This window comes from Coregonus clupeaformis, chromosome 12 (genome assembly GCF_020615455.1).
Source record: "Coregonus clupeaformis isolate EN_2021a chromosome 12, ASM2061545v1, whole genome shotgun sequence".
Lineage (NCBI taxonomy): Eukaryota > Metazoa > Chordata > Actinopteri > Salmoniformes > Salmonidae > Coregonus > Coregonus clupeaformis.
Genome location: NC_059203.1, coordinates 31601898 through 31617665, shown reverse-complemented (window position 1 = coordinate 31617665; position 15768 = coordinate 31601898).

Sequence of the window (15768 nt, the reverse complement as noted above, 5' to 3'; positions counted from 1 at the left end):
CAAGTTACATCTTAAAACATTTCAGAAAAAGGCCTTTAATTGTCTCCAACTGCACTTTGAGTCTCATTTGTTCTGTTCACCATGTTCCTTAATTGGTAGTTAGTTCACATTTCTCCATTTTTTTGTTGTTCTTTTTACCCCTTTCTTCTCCCCAATTGGTAGTAACAGTCTTGTCCCATCACTGCAACTCCCGTACGGACTCGGGAGAGACGAAGGTCGAGAGCCACGCGTCCTCCGAAACACGACCCGCCAAGCTTCTAGACACACCGCTCGCTTAACCCGGTCACACCAATGTGTCAGAGGAAACACCATACAGCTGGCGACCGAAGTCAGCGTGCATGCGCCCGGCCGCCACAAGGAGTCGCTAGAGCGCGATGGGACAGGGACATCCCAGCTGGCCAAACCCTCCCCTAACCCGGACGACGCTGGGCCAATTGTGCGCCGCCACATGGGTCTACAAATCGAACCCGGATCTGTAGTGACGCCTCTAGCACTGCGATGCAGTGCCTTAGACTGCTTCGCCACTCTGGAGGCCCCACATTTCTCCATTGGACGTTGTCTTGTAGAACTGGTAAGGTAAGTAAAGTTCATTGCACAGTGAAGGTTTGCAAAAGCAAGCAGTAAGCCTTCCACATTGTCCATGGATTTAAGGGCATTTTTCAAACGTCCTATTGCTGCATCTGCATTTTGTTATGTCAACTGATCACCTGTTAATGTTAACTTCACAAGCGGGGTCTGTATGTATCTATACATATACACATACAGTGGGGGAAAAAAGTATTTAGTCAGCCACCAATTGTGCAAGTTCTCCCACTTAAAAAGATGAGAGAGGCCTGTAATTTTCATCATAGGTACACGTCAACTATGACAGACAAATTGAGAATTTTTTTCTCCAGAAAATCACATTGTAGGATTTTTTATAAATTTCTTTGCAAATTATGGTGGAAAATAAGTATTTGGTCACCTACAAACAAGCAAGATTTCTGGCTCTCACAGACCTGTAACTTCTTCTTTAAGAGGCTCCTCTGTCCTCCACTCGTTACCTGTATTAATGGCACCTGTTTGAACTTGTTATGAGTATAAAAGACACCTGTCCACAACCTCAAACAGTCACACTCCAAACTCCACTATGGCCAAGACCAAAGAGCTGTCAAAGGACACCAGAAACAAAATTGTAGATCTGCACCATGCTGGGAAGACTGAATCTGCAATAGGTAAGCAGCTTGGTTTGAAGAAATCAACTGTGGGAGCAATTATTAGGAAATGGAAGACATACAAGACCACTGATAATCTCCCTCGATTTATGGGCTCCACGCAAGATCTCACCCCGTGGGGTCAAAATGATCACAAGAACGGTGAGCAAAAATCCCAGAACCACACGGGGGGACCTAGTGAATGACCTGCAGAGAGCTGGGACCAAAGTAACAAAGCCTACCATCAGTAACACACTACGTCGCCAGGGACTCAAATCCTGCAGTGCCAGACGTGTCCCCCTGCTTAAGCCAGTACATGTCCAGGCCCGTCTGAAGTTTGCTAGAGTGCATTTGGATGATCCAGAAGAGGATTGGGAGAATGTCATATGGTCAGATGAAACCAAAATAGAACTTTTTGTTAAAAACTAAACTCGTCATGTTTGGAGGACAAAGAATGCTGAGTTGCATCCAAAGAACACCATACCTACTGTGAAGCATGGGGGTGGAAACATCATGCTTTGGGGCTGTTTTTCTGCAAAGGGACCAGGACGACTGATCCATGTAAAGGAAAGAATGAATGGGGCCATGTATCGTGAGATTTTAAGTGAAAACCTCCTTCCATCAATAAGGGCATTGAAGATGAAATGTGGCTGGGTCTTTCAGCATGACAATGATCCCAAACACACCGCCCGGGCAACGAAGGAGTGGCTTCGTAAGAAGCATTTCAAGGTCCTGGAGTGGCCTAGTGTCACGGTTTCGGCCGAGGCTGCTCCTCTTCCTTGTTCGGGCGGACTTCGGCGGTCGTCGTCTCCGGAGTACTAGCTGCCACCGTTCTATGTTTTCTTGTTTCGTTTGGTTTTGTCTGTGCATAACACCTGTCCCTTGTTTGTGTCTTGATTGTTCTCCTATTTAGTTTCTTGGTTTGGGGCAGGTGTTATGCGTGATTGTTTATGTCAGACTGCCTCTGTATCGTGTCTAGTTTCTCTCGTTGTTGGCTTGTGCCCGAGAGTTCGCAGACTGCGTGCGCTTTTCGTTGTTATTTGCGCACTGTGTTTGGTGCGTAATTGTTTTGCGCCACCCGGTTGGGTTGGTTATTATATTGTGTACGTGCTTGGTTACGTTACTAAAGACGGTTGAAGTCATCCTGGTGCCTCCGCGCTTGATTCCGACACTCATCCACACACACACCTGTCTGACAGAATCACGCATCAAGATGGAATCAGCAGGAGCGACCGCGCCACCAGCTGATTTGGCGGAACGTCTTCCGAGGTCAGGAGGACCGGATGAACCAGGTCTGCCACGCTCTGGATAGGGTGATGACCACGCTGCACCGTTGGGAGACCAGCGGGGTTCCCACACCTCCACACACCGACCCAGATCCAGCGGTCAGCCCTCCAGTGTCCTCTTCGGAACCCAGTGAATTCGGCTCTCGCTCCCGAGGGCGTGCGACGGCTCCACCGCCGGGTGTCAAGGGTTCCTGCTGCAGGTGGAGCTCTACCTCGCCACCGTCCACCCGGCGCCCTCGGGACACGAGCGCGTCTCAGCCCTCATCTCCTGTCTCACCGGCAAGGCGTTGGAGTGGGCCAACGCCGAGTGGAGGAGAATGGACGCGCAACGACGAACTACGCGAGTTCTCCCGCCGCTTCCGTGCGGTATTCGACCATCCACCAGAAGGGGAAGGCGGCGGGGAACGTCTGTTCTACCTCCGACAGGGGATGAGGAGCGCCCAGGACTTTGCATTAGAGTTCCGGACCCTAGCGGCTGATGCAGGGTGGAATGAGCGGCCCCCTGACTGACCATTTCCGCTGCAGCCTCCGAGAGGAACGACTCCAGCGAGAGTTGGCGTGCAGGGACATCGCGTCGTTGACTTTCGACCAACTGGTCGACATGGCCATCCGGCTGGATACCCTGCTCGCCACCCGTGGGCGTCCCGGAGGAGGGGTTCGCCCATTCCACTCTCCAGCGCCTCCCGAGCCGAGTCCTATGGAGCTCGGGGTGCTGGCGCTAAGGAACGGAGGAGGAGGAGCCCACGGGGACCCGGCCCTTGCACCAACTGTGGTCGTGGAGGGCACACTGCGGCTAGGTGCTGGGGCGGGTCCTCCAGAGGAGGAGATGGCAGGACAGGCATTGGGGGTCACCCCAGGTGAGTAGGCGCCCTGCTTACCCAGAGCTTTCTGTCGTGCACCTAACCTTGCCTGTTTGTTTCCCACAGGTTGCACCTCGTTCCCAGCATAAGGCGCTGGTAGATTCAGGCGCAGCTGGGAATTTTATAGATCGCCAGTTCTGTTTAGAGTTAGGATTCCCCTCCTCCCAGTGGATAAGCCTTTCCCGTCCATGCCCTAGATAGCCGTCCGTTAGGGTCTGGTTTGGTTTAGGGAAGTCACAGCACCACTTCAGATGATGGCGCAGGAGGGTCATGAGGAGAGAATTCAGCTTTATTTGATTGACTCTCCTGCGTATCCGGTGGTGTTGGGTCTTCCCTGGTTGATAACTCATGACCCTATTATTGGGCGAGAGAAAGCTCTTAAAGGGTGGTCTGCTCAATGTGAGGGGGTGTCTGGGTGTTTCCATAGGGCGCCCTCGGTGGAGAGTCCGAATCTAATGCCAGCATTGCAGATTCCCCGAGTATGAGGATTTGGCACTGGCGTTCAGTAAGACTAGGGCTGCTCAGCTGCCGCCTCATAGACGGGGATTGTGCGATAGATCTCCAGTCAGGCGCAGCTCTCCCGCGGAGCCATGTGTATCCCTTGTCTCAAGAGGAGAAAAGATCTATGGAGACTTACATCTCTGAGTCTCTTAGACAGGGATACATACGGTCCTCCGTTTCACCCGTTTCCTCAAGTTTCTTTTTTGTGAAGAAGAAGGATGGAGGTCTGCGGCCGTGTATTGATTACCGCGGTCTCAATCAGATCACAGTGAAGTACAGCTATCCACTTCCTCTGATTGCGACTATGTGCGGAGTCACTGCACGGTGCGCAGTTCTTTACAAAATTGGATCTTAGGGCGCGCATTACAATCTTGGTGCGCATTCGTAAGGGCGATGAATGGAAGACAGCGTTTAGCACGACTTCTGGGCACTACGAGTATCTAGTCATGCCATATGGGTTGATGAATGCTCCCTCAGTCTTCCAATCCCTTCGTTGATGAGATTTTCCGGGACATGCAGGGACAGGGAGTGGTTGTGTACATCGACGACATTCTGGTGTATAGCCCTACCCGTGCTGAGCATGTAGCCCTGGTGCGCCGAGTATTGAGGAGGCTGTTGGAGCATGACCTATATCTCAAAGGCAGAGAAATGTCTGTTTTTTCAGAAGTCGGTCTCCTTTCTGGGTTACCAGTTGTCTGCGTCAGGGGTGAAGATGGAGGTAGACCGGTCTCGGCTGTGCGTAATTGGCAGACCCCAACCACTGTGAAGGAGGTGCAACGGTTCTTGGGTTTCTGCGAATTACTACCGGAGGTTTATCCGGGGTTTTGGACAGGTGGCAGCTCCCATCACGTCTCTGTTAAAGGGGGTCCGGTGGCGCTTCGCGTGGTCAGCTGAGGCGGACAGGGCATTTGGGAGACTGAAGGACCTGTTTACCTCGGCGCCGGTGTTGGCGCATCCGGATCCTCCCCGTTCCAAGTAGAGGTGGACGCGTCAGGAGGCCGGATAGGGCCCGTTCTTTCCCAGCGTTCTGGCACTCCACTCAAACTCCGCCCCTGTGCGTTCTCACAAGAAAGCTCAGTCCGGCGGAGCGGAATTATGACGTAGGAGACAGGGAGCTGTTAGCCGTAGTACAGGCCCTAAAGGTGTGGCGGCATTGGCTCGGGGGCTCAACACCCTTTCCTCATTCAAACTGACCATCGTAACCTGGAGTACATCCGGGCAGCTAGGGAGACTGAATCCTCGCCAGGCTCGTTGGACTATGTTCCTGGCCCGGTTTGTGTTCAAGATCACATACATCCCTGGGTCCCAGAACGGGAAGGCAGATGCTCTGTCCCGGTATGGCGCAGAGGAGAGGTCAGTTGAGTCCACGCCCATACTACCGGAGTCTTGTCTGGTTGCTCCGGTGGTGTGGGAGGTTGATGGTGAGATCGAGCGGGCGTTACGCACCGACCGGAGTCCTCCTCAGTGTCCTGTGGGTCGGACGTCGTTCCGCTCGAGATCTGCATCGCCTCATTTGTTGGGCTCATACGTCCCCCTCCTCTGGCCATCCGGGTATCGGCCGGACAGTGCACTGCCTTAGCACGAAGTACTGGTGGCCAACGTTAGCTAGGGATGTGAGGATTTATGTCTCCTCCTGTTCGGTGTGTGCCCAGTGTAAGGCACCCAGACATTTGCCCAGGGGTAGTTACAACCCCTGCCTATTCCACAGCGACCCTGGTCCCACCTCTCGGTGGATTTTGTTACCGACCTTCCACCCTCACAGGGGAATACGGCCATCCTGGTCGTTGTGGATAGGTTCTCGAAGGCCTGTCGTCTCCTTCCCATGCCGGGTCTACCCACTGCCCTACAGACCGCTGAGGCTCTGTTCACCCATGTCTTCCGGCATTACGGGTACCCGAGGATATAGTGTCTGACCGAGGCCCCCAGTTCACGTCCAGAGTGTGGAGAGCTTTTTATGGAACGGTTTGGGGTTTCGGTAAGCCTTACCTCGGGTTACCACCCGGAGAGTAATGGGCAGGTTGAACGTGTCCACCAGGATGTGGGTAGGTTTCTGAGGTCATACTGTCAGGACCGGCCGGAGGAGTGGGCGAGATATGTGCCCTGGGCCGAGATGGCACAGAACTCTCTTCGCCACTCCTCCCACCCAACTAACCCCTTTTCAGTGTGTGTTAGGGTACCAGCCGGTTCTGGCACCATGGCACGAGAGCCAGATCGAGGCCCCCGCTGTGGATGAGTGGGTGCGGCGCTCGGAGGAGACGTGGGACGCCGCACACGTCCATCTGCAGCGTGCCATCCGTCGACAGAAGACAGCGCCGACCTACACCGCAGTGAGGGGCCAGTGTACGCACCGGGAGATCGAGTCTGGCTCTCAACCAGAAACCTGCCCCTCCGCCTGCCCTGCCGGAAGCTGGGTCGGCGGTTTGTAGGGCCCTTTAAAGTCCTGAGGAGATTGAACGAGGTGAGTTATAGGTTAGAATTACCAATTGACTACAAGAATATTAACCCCTCGTTCCATGTGTCTCTCCTCAGGCCGGTGGTAGCTGGTCCACTCCAGGACTTTGAGATGAGGAGACTCCTCCGCCCCCGTTGGACATCGAGGGGGCTCCGGCGTACACCGTGAGGTCCATCCTGGATTCTAGACGCCGGATGGGGGTCTTCAATATCTCGTGGAGTGGGAGGCGGTCCGGAGGAGCGGTGCTGGGTGCCCAGGAGGGACATATTGGACCAGTCCCTACTGACCGAGTTCCATCGGGGTCATCCTGCGCGCCCTGCTCCGGCGTCGTCGGGTCGTCCCGGCTCCGAAGTCGGCGCCACGGCTGGAGCGCCGCGCGTCAAGGGGGTACTGTCACGGTTTCGGCCGAGAGGCTGCTCCTCTTCCTTGTTCGGGCGGACTCGGCGTCGTCTCCGGAGTACTAGCTGCCACCGTTCTATGTTTCTTGTTTCGTTTGGTTTTGTCTGTGCATAACACCTGTCCCTTGTTTGTGTCTTGATTGTTCTCCTATTTAGTTTCTTGGTTTGGGGCAGGTGTTATGCGTGATTGTTTATGTCAGACTGCCTCTGTATCGTGTCTAGTTTCTCTCGTTGTTGGCTTGTGCCCGAGAGAGTTCGACTGCGTGCGCTTTTCGTTGTTATTTGCGCACTGTGTTTGGTGCGTAATTGTTTTGCGCCACCCGGTTGGGTTGGTTATTATATTGTGTACGTGCTTGGTTACGTTACTAAAGGCAGTTGAAGTCATCCTGGTGCCTGCGCTCTTCCCGACACTCATCCACACACACACCTGTCTGACACCTAGCCAGTCTCCAGATCTAAACCCCATAGAAAATCTTTGGAGGGAGTTGAAAGTCTGTGTTGCCCAGCGACAGCCCCAAAACATCACTGCTCTAGAGGAGATCTGCATGGAGGAATGGGCCAAAATACCAGCAACAGTGTGTGAAAACCTTGTGAAGACTTACAGAAAACGTTTGACCCGTGTCATTGCCAACAAAGGGTATATAACAAAGTATTGAGAAACTTTTGTTATTGACCAAATACTTGTTTTCCACCATAATTTGCAAATAAATTCATAAAAAATCCTACAATGTGATTTTCTGGAAAAAAAATTCTAATTTTGTCAGTCATAGTTGACCTGTACCTATGATGAAAATTACAGGCCTCTCTCATCTTTTTAAGTGGGAGAACTTGCACAATTGGTGGCTGACTAAATACTTTTTTCCCCCACTGTACATACACATACACACACACATATATACATACATCCATACACACACACATATCCTTTTTAAAATTATATTTCCCTTCATTACTTTCCAACCCCACCACCACTTCCGCAATTGGAGTAAACTAGTGAACAACAACGCTTAGGCCTCTACTTCCAGCCCATACATACTATATACATTTTATGGAAACAGTCAAATTCTACAATAATTATATTTTGTTTGTTTTTACTCCTGAACTTCCTCCGATCATTTTCATGATGTCCATCTGGTTTGCTTCTATATGCCATATTTTTCTAACTGTGCTCTTTTACAAAAGCTCTCAACCTATAACCTATATGGTTATTATGGACACAGTATGCTTTACATTAGTTATCTTGTTGTTATTAGTTGTTGTTATTAGTCCCATCCTTCAGCTCCATTCAACACCTCCCATCTATCTCTTAACATCATCCATATTGGATTTCTATTTGCCATATATTTTTCAACTGTACTGTGATGTTTTACAAAAGTTCTGAACCTTTCTATTCTCATTGTTTCTACAGATCGTAAATTGAAAATAAACATTTTTGCTAAAAGTATTATTATATTATTGAACGATTGACTATGACATTTCAGATCACCCAGTAGTGCTATCTGCAGGGTTAGCTCCAGGTAAATATTGCAATCCTTTAGCCATTCCTGGACCTGTTTCCAAAAACAAGCTACAAATGGACAGTACCAAAACAAATGATCTAATGATTCTGTCTCTTCGCAGCAAAATCTGCAGAGCTGGGAAGATTGTATCCCCCATATAAATAACATTCTATTGGTAGCAAGAATTTTATATAATAATTTTAATTGAAAAATTCAACATTTTAAATCCGGCATCGTTTTGCTTATCAATTCATAAACACTATGCCATGGAATCGGTACGTCAAAAATCTCTTCCCAACTATTTTGCAATCTATATGGGACGGCTGTCAATCCTTTGGTCCTTGAATGAAAGTGGTATACTTTTTTATATATCACAATTTTCTTTAACCAATTATATTCTTAACTGCAAGGCCAACAGACAAGTTCCTTACTTTCCCCCCCTTCCACTTTCCTTTTCCATTTTTGCGGTAATGCCGCAATTATTTGGTTGTAATTTTGGGTAGAGCAGACATTTCCATATGTTTTTGTTAGCTGCATGTGCGACATAACTCCACCAGTCCCACCGATAATATCATTTACGAAGATTACACCTTTTTTAAAACATTTTGTCAAAAAATAATGTTTTTTTTATTAATTAGTATATTTGAGTATAACCACAATATTTGTTGCATTATTTGTTCTGTCGTTTCTGGAGGATTAAATTGAAATTGCAACCAACTTTCTATGGCTTGTTTTAGAATTAGTGATATTTGGGAGATTATTTCCTTTTCAAATAACTTAAAGTGAGAGGTTGTAATCTGAATAAAGGGAAAAAGGCCATTCTTGAACATTGGGTGAGACAATCTTACTAATTTGCTAGAGAACCAGTTCGGATTTAAGTATAGCTTTTGTATGACTGAAGCTTTTAGTGATAGGTCTAATGCTTTAATATTTAATAATTTCTGTCCTCCAAATTCATATTCATTATAGAAATAGGCCCGTTTAATTTTGTCTGGGTTGCCGTTCCAAATAAAATGGAATACTTTTTTCTCATATAATTTAAAAAACTGGTCGCTAGGCGTAGGCAAGACCATAAGCAAATAGGTAAACTGGGATAATAATAAAGAGTTAATCAGGGTGATATTTCCACAAATTGACAGGTATTTACCTTTCCATGGTAGCAGGATCTTATCTAATTTGCTAACTTTCTATAAACATTTATTGGAGTGAGATCATTTATTTCATTTGGGATACGTAGTCCGAGTATATACACATCACCATCAGACCATTTTATTGGTAAACTACATGGTAATGTAAAAATTATATTTTTTTGTGATCCAATACGTAATATAGTACATTTATCATAATTTGGTTGAAATCCAGAGAGGTTATAAAATGTATCTAGATCCTCTATGAGGCTGTGGAGGGATTCAAGTTGTGAATTTAAAAGACAACATGAATCATCAGCGTACAATGACACCTTTTTTTTAAGCCCTGGATTTCTAATCCCTTGATATTATTGTTGGATCTGATTTTAATAGCTAACATCTCGATGGCAATAATAAATAGATATGCCGATAGTGGACAACCTTGTTTCACTCCTCTTGACAGTTTAAAACTTTCTGAGAAATAGCCATTATTTACTATTTTACACCTAGGGTTACTATACATGATTTTAACCCAATTTATAAGAGATTGTCCAAAATTGAAATACTCCAGGCATTAATATATAAACCCCAGTCGTACTTTATGAAATGCCTTTTCAAAGTCTGCTATGAATAGTAGGCCTGGTTTCCCAGATTTTTCATAGTGTTCTATTGTTTCCAGTACTTGCCTTATATTATCTCCAATGTATCGCCCATGTAAAAAACCTGTCTAATTACAATTAATAACTTGTATCCTGTTTCAGTAATAATGAAATCAGACCTTCTTCTTGAGCGTCTGATAATCTACCATTTACAGTAGGGGAAAAAAGTATTTAGTCAGCCACCAATTGTGCAAGTTCTCCCACTTAAAAAGATGAGAGAGGCCTGTAATTTTCATCATAGGTACACGTCAACTATGACAGACAAAATGAGAAAAAAAATCCAGAAAATCACATTGTAGGATTTTTTTATGAATTTATTTGCAAATTATGGTGGAAAATAAGTATTTGGTCAATAACAAAAGTTTCTCAATACTTTGTTATATACCCTTTGTTGGCAATGACACAGGTAAAATGTTTTCTGTAAATCTTCACAAGGTTTTCACACACTGTTGCTGGTATTTTGGCCCATTCCTCCATGCAGATCTCCTCTAGAGCAGTGATGTTTTGGGGCTGTTACTGGGCAACACAGACTTTCAACTCCCTCCAAAGATTTTCTATGGGGTTGAGATCTGGAGACTGGCTAGGCCACTCCAGGACCTTGAAATGCTTCTTACGAAGCCACTCCTTCGTTGCCCGGGCGGTGTGTTTGGGATCATTGTCATGCTGAAAGACCCAGCCACATTTCATCTTCAATGCCCTTGCTGATGGAAGGAGGTTTTCACTCAAAATCTCACGATACATGGCCCCATTCATTCTTTCCTTTACACGGATCAGTTGTCCTGGTCCCTTTGCAGAAAAACAGCCCCAAAGCATGATGTTTCCACCCCCATGCTTCACAGTAGGTATGGTGTTCTTTGGATGCAACTCAGCATTCTTTGTCCTCCAAACACGACGAGTTGAGTTTTTACCATTTATATTTTGGTTTCATCTGACCATATGACATTCTCCCAATCCTCTTCTGGATCATCCAAATGCACCCTAGCAAACTTCAGACAGGCCTGGACATGTACTAGCTTAAGCAGGGGGACACGTCTGGCACTGCAGGATTTGAGTCCCTGGCGGCGTAGTGTGTTACTGATGGTAGGCTTTGTTACTTTGGTCCCAGCTCTCTGCAGGTCATTCACTAGGTCCCCCCGTGTGGTTCTGGGATTTTTGCTCACCGTTCTTGTGATCATTTTGACCCCACGGGGTGAGATCTTGCGTGGAGCCCCAGATCAAGGGAGATTATCAGTGGTCTTGTATGTCTTCCATTTCCTAATAATTGCTCCCACAGTTGATTTCTTCAAACCAAGCTGCTTACCTATTGCAGATTCAGTCTTCCCAGCCTGGTGCAGGTCTACAATTTTGTTTCTGGTGTCCTTTGACAGCTCTTTGGTCTTGGCCATAATGGAGTTTGGAGTGTGACTGTTTGAGGTTGTGGAAAGGTGTCTTTTATACTGATAACAAGTTCAAACAGGTGCCATTAATACAGGTAACGAGTGGAGGACAGAGGAGCCTCTTAAAGAAGAAGTTACAGGTCTGTGAGAGCCAGAAATCTTGCTTGTCTGTAGGTGACCAAATACTTATTTTCCACCATAATTAGCAAATAAATTCATAAAAAATCCTACAATGTGATTTTCTGGAAATGTTTTTCTCAATTTGTCTGTCATAGTTGATGTGTACCTATGATGAAAATTACAGGCCTCTCTCATCTTTTTAAGTGGGAGAACTTGCACAATTGGTGGCTGACTAAATACTTTTTTTCCCCACTGTACATAGGAGTGGTTAAAACATGCTAATAATGTTCCTCTGAGTATATCAAAAAAGGTTTGGTATACCTCGACTGGTATCCCATCCAACCCTGGAGTTTTCCCGGACTTAAAGTCTTTAATTGCATCCACAAGTTCCTCCTCTGTAATTTCACCTTCACATGAGTCTGTCTGCATGGCTGTTAATTTTATGTTATCAATAGAGAAAAACATCTCTACAATTTGCTTCAGTTAGAGGAGATTGAGGCGACTGAAACGAAAACATATGCTTAAAGTACTTTGTTTCCTCCTTCAAAATATCATTTGGTGAATCATGGGTGATTCCATCATTTGTAACCAGTTTCAATAAATTATTTATGGTAGCATTCCTATGTTGAAGATAAAAAAAATATTTGGTGCATTTTTCCCCATATTCCATCCAGTTTGCTTTTATTTTTATAATATATTACACTTGATCTTTCTTGAATAAGTTTCTCCATTTATTTTTGTTTTTCCTCTAATTTATTCTGAGCCTCTATGTTACAGTTTTTATTGCTATCTATCTGTTCTGTTAGACCTTCTATTTCCTTTGTTAGTGTGGACTCTTTGACCTAAATTGCTTTTGTTTTCGAGATGAGTACTGAATTGTATGGCCTCTAAAGCCACATTTAAAGGTATCCCATACAATAAGGGGATTTGCTGTACCTACAGTGAGGGAAAAAAGTATTTGATCCCTGTCACGCCCTGGCTCTGGGGACTCTCGTATGTTGAGCCAGGGTGTTAGGTTCTAGTTTTGTGTTTCTATGTTGGCCAGGGTGGCTCCCAATCAGAGACGGCTGTTGCTCGTTGTCTCTGATTGGGAGCCATACTTAGGTAGCTGTAAGGCATTCGTTTGGTGTGGTTTCTTGTTCCTTTTGATTTGTGTTTGTTTCGAAGGACTTCACGTTTCGTTTGTTGTTTTGTTCACTGTGGTGTACAATAAAATAAATATGTACGCATTTCACGCTGCGCCTTGGCCCGCTCCTTTTCTAGACGATCGTGACAATCCCCTGCTGATACAGAAGAAACCACCACGACTGGGTCAAGCAGCGTGATGAGGAGAAAGGTTGGAATTACGAGAAGTGGAGAGAGAATTGGACGAGAACCATGGAGGCCTGGTCCACGGGGGAGAGACAAGCCCAGAACATTTTTAGGGGGGGGCTCACGCCGTGGACGACGGGGCAGCAGGAGTACGGGATAGAGTGGTTCAGAGGGTTGGCAGAGGAGGCCGCCAGGTTACGGGAGTTACTGGACACCAGGGGGAAGGAGTATGTAGAGGCACGGCGAGAGGTACTGGGGTGTGTTGCCAGTCCGGTCCGGCCCGTTCCTGATCCCCGCTTAGGGCCAGTGACGTGTGTTCCCAGTACGGTTCGGCCTGTTCCTGCCTCTCGCACCGAGCCTGTGGTGCGCGTCGCCAGCCCGGTCCGGCCTGTTCCTGTCCCTCGCGCCAAGCCTGTGGTGCGCGTCGCCAGCCCGGTTCGGCCTGTTCCTACTCCCCGCACCAAGCCTATGGTGCGCTTCGTCAGCCCGGTCCGGCCGGTTCCTGCTCCCCGCACCAAGCAAGTGGTGCGCTTCATCGGCCCGGTTCGGCCCGTCCCTGCTCCCCGCACCAAGCCAATGGTGTGCGTCGTCAGCCCGGTCCGGCCTGTTCCTGCACCCCGCACCAAGCAGTGGTGCGCTTCATCAGCCCGGTTCGGCCCGTCCCTGCTCCCCGCACCAAGCCAATGGTGCGCTTCGTCAACCCGGTTCGGCCCGTCCCTGCTCCCCGCACCAAGTCAATGGTGTGCGTCGTCAGCCCGGTCCGGCCTGTTCCTGCTCCCCGCACCAAGCAGGTGGTGCGCTTCATCGGCCCGGTTCGGCCCGTCCCTGCTCCCCGCACCAAGCCAATGGTGCGCGCGTCGTCAACCGGTCCGGCCCGTCCCTGCTCCCCGCACCAAGCCTGTGGTGCGCGTCGTCAGTCCGGCACAGCCCGTGCCTGTTCCACTGGTGCCTGGTCCGGCACCGGTCAGCTGCTCCACTCCGGAGCTAGAGCATTCCGCTCCACCAGTGTTCAGTCCAGCTCCGGCCAGCAGGGCCAGACCGGATCAGGGGCGCTTTGGGGGGTTAGAGAGGGAGTGGGAGTCATGCCCGGAGCCGGATCCACCGCCGAGGCGGAGTGCCCACCCGGTCCCTCCCCTGTTGTGTTTGGTTGGCGCGGCCGAGTCCGCGCCTTTGGGGGGTACTGTCACGCCCTGGCTCTGGGGACTCTCGTATGTTGAGCCAGGGTGTTAGGTTCTAGTTTTGTGTTTCTATGTTGGCCAGGGTGGCTCCCAATCAGAGACGGCTGTTGCTCGTTGTCTCTGATTGGGAGCCATACTTAGGTAGCTGTAAGGCATTCGTTTGGTGTGGTTTCTTGTTCCTTTTGATTTGTGTTTGTTTCGAAGGACTTCACGTTTCGTTTGTTGTTTTGTTCGCTGTGGTGTACAATAAAATAAATATGTACGCATCTCACGCTGCGCCTTGGCCCGCTCCTTTTCTAGACGATCGTGACAATCCCCTGCTGATATTGTATGTTTGCCCACTGACAAAGACATGATCAGTCTATAATTTTTATGGTAGGTTTATTTGAACAGTGAGAGACAAAATAACAACAAAAAAATCCAGAAAAACGCATGTCAATAATGTTATAAATTGATTTGCATTTTAATGAGGGAAATAAGTATTTGACCCCTCTGCAAAACATGACTTATAAGCATCCAGATTAGTGTCCCACTCCTTGAAAGCGGCAGCTCTAGCCTTTAGCTCGATTTAAGTAATTAATTTGCTTTTTATTGCATGATATAAGTATTTGATACATCAGAAAAGCAGAACTTAATATTTGGTACAGAAACCTTTGTTTGCAATTACAGAGATCATACGTTTCCTGTAGGTCTTAACCAGGTTTGCACACACTGCAGCAGGGATTTTGGCCCACTCCTCCAAACAGACCTTCTCCAGATCCTTCAGGTTTCGGGGCTGTCGCTGGGCAATACGGACTTTCAGCTCCCTCCAAAGATTTTCTATTGGGTTCAGGTCTGGAGACTGCTAGGCCACTCCAGGACCTTGAGATGCTTCTTACGGAGCCACTCCTTAGTTGCCCTGGCTGTGTGTTTCGGGTCTGTTACGGATACAGGTATCCTGTGTCCTGTGTTTTCCTCTCCTTCTGCCCTAATCACAGGTGTCCTGTATGTTCCTGATTGGTGGTCGTTGAGATGTCTGCTGATTGCAAGGTGGACCAATCAGTGAACATTCCTCTGCATGGCACCACCTGTTGCTGGTTTTTCAATCACACATCCCATTGTTTAAAAACCAGTCAGTTATGTTTGTTGTTAGAGAGAGACTATTTCCGTATGTGAGTATGGATACTGTGTTGTCCTGTGTATTGTTTACTCACTAGGTTGCTGGTTCCGCTGTTTAGTAACTTTGTTAGACTACTTTTTGTATGTGAGTATGGATACGGTGGTGTCCTGTGTATTGTGTACTCACTAATTTGCTGATTACTTTGTTTGGTAACTTTGTGTGTTTCTGGGAAAAGGGGAGGTTAAGCAAGCTGCCCTTGGGCGTACATTACCCGTAGAAAGAAAACTGTCTATAAACACTAGTTAGACCTGAGCGGACCACCCCCTGTACTTTTGTATGATTAGCAGTAGCTTAGCGGTTCTTGAGGCAGGCAAGATCAGTTTAGGTTTTTTTTACACTATTGTTTCATTTCTTGGGTCCTGCTCAGCCCTTTTCCCCAAACCTTTACCGTGTGTTCAGCAATAAACCATTTATGTTTGACGGTAGTTTATGGTTGTCGTGTAGTTTTTGTTCTCACTGTTCCATGTCACACTCCTAATTTGCATGAATTATGTTACGGGTCTCATGTCCATCCACCCTAGACGTTTAGAGCCACGGGGTTCGTAACATAATGTGGGGGCTCGTCCGGGATCTATCTCATTGATACTCATGCAAATTAGTTAGTGTCTGGTTCAGTGTTGAGCTTGGCAGCTGTAACTACCAGTTTTTT